The 1,720-nt window shown below is 45.2% G+C and overlaps 1 protein-coding gene across 2 annotated transcripts in view; it reads left to right on the forward strand.

Moving 5' to 3' along the window:
- Nucleotides 1–442: 442 nt before the first annotated feature.
- The window catches only part of abi3a (ABI family, member 3a), a 12,073-nt gene continuing 10,795 nt past the window's right edge, over nt 443–1,720 (forward strand). Inside the window, exon 1 of one of the 2 annotated variants that reach the window (XM_005951375.2) lies at nt 443–1,171. The gene's annotated coding sequence lies outside the window, so the exon portion shown is untranslated. The remainder of the gene's footprint in view (nt 1,172–1,720) is intronic. The other variant, XM_005951376.2, reaches the window with a different exon arrangement.

A 1,720-nucleotide genomic window follows, 5' to 3' on the forward strand; every position in this document is an offset into this window, starting at 1 on the left:
ACAGCGGACACTAATGTTTTTGTCACTTTTTATGGAATCAAACTCAAAGTAAGGTCAGTACTTCCACGCTTTAAACGCTGCACGCTCATACTCTCTCTGCACTTGATATGTGATCCATTGTTGATCTGCACACAGCTGTTGTCACGAATGTTGCACTTGCTTACGTCACTGTCATGAGACATTCTCCCAAAAAATATCACGGTTTTAGTAACGCAGTAACGCAGCGTTCCTATGGGAAAGTAACGGTAATCTAATGACCGTTTTTGCAATAGTAATCCCTTACTTTACTCGGTACTTGAAAAAAGTAACGCGTTACTTGCATTACTGCCCATCTCTGGTAGACATAGATGCTTCCTTCTCTCCTCTTTCAGACCATCTGTCCTCTCTGTCCAACAGGTGTACATTGGCATCCTCAAAGAGTGACCTTTGACCTTTAGATGCAGATGGACTGCTGAGTCTTGTCCCGTGGAGGTGGCTCTTCTATGTTGTGGCTGTTTGGTGTCTCCAGTGTAGTCTGAGCACTCCTCGCTGCTCTGCACAGCTACGTTGTTGAGTTTGTCTTTGTGATGAACCAGTTTGTGTCTTTGTGTGTTGCTGGGTCTGAAGTACACTGGCATGTCGTGCTTGGAGAAGACTCCCCTGAGTGTCTCTGATAAACCTCAGTCAGTGATCACGATGATGTTTTGTTTCTCCATAGTTGGTGTCTGATCTTCTTTACTGTGGATCGTTTTTTCTAATGCACTCTGATAACCCTGCTACAGTCTGTTACTGTTATTAATACTTTCACTTTGTTTCATAGCTTTTGAAACATCTTGCCCAGCTTAGTTTTTCCTAAATTGTAACTTATGTCCTCACGCTGATGTGAAACGGGAAGTGGTTTATACTGAGCAGGTCTGCACACAGAGGTGCAGATGGGCGCAGGAGTGCTGCCTCTCACCCATATGTGGAGACTGAAGTGGGGCCAGTCTGGGTGACGGCTGTTGTTGGTGGCCCGGTACAGCAGAGGAGTGAGCCCTCGCGCTCTCACACAGGATCTCTGTGTGCTCAGCGCTGCAGCAAACATGAAAGTTGGAGCTGCACGGTGAAGTTTCACAGAATCACATGGGAGGAGGCTTCATCACAGCTCCGGCTCATCAGACGGCTGCTGGTGACTTTCTGCACTTTTCTTCAGGTACGGTTCTTCCTCTATGGTTGTGAGATATAAATCTGCTGCTTTCTGTGTGTTATTCAGATCAATATTCTAATATATTGATCAGCGTGCCTTCATCAGACTCAAACTGATTTATGTTTTAGAGTGACTGTCCCTCACACCTACAGTCACAGCACGTCAAAGGAAAGATGTTTTTCCACTGCACTCTGATTAACAGCACGCTGTTTGGCTCAGATGGTCGAGCAGAGCAGCTACTGATCGAACGTTGGTGGTTCAATCCTTGGCTTTCCCAGTCTGCATGCTAAATATCCTTGGGCTAGATAGTAACCCCAAGTTGGCCCACGGTGCATGACTGTAAATGTTGGTTAGAAGTGCTTATATGAATGGGTGAATGAGGCATGTTGTATACAACGCTTTCAGTACTCCAGGAGAGCAGAAAAGCGCTATATAAGAATCAATCCATTTACTCTTGCTTACAGCATGTTTCTATTGCACTCTACTCCGATTAACAGCACTTTTCTATTGGACTCTAACACCAATTTTCTGACTATCTCTCACTGAAATGGCCCA

Source organism: Haplochromis burtoni, unplaced genomic scaffold (assembly GCF_018398535.1).
Source record: "Haplochromis burtoni strain Fernald_Lab_line unplaced genomic scaffold, NCSU_Asbu1 Contig_997, whole genome shotgun sequence".
NCBI classification, from domain to species: domain Eukaryota; kingdom Metazoa; phylum Chordata; class Actinopteri; order Cichliformes; family Cichlidae; genus Haplochromis; species Haplochromis burtoni.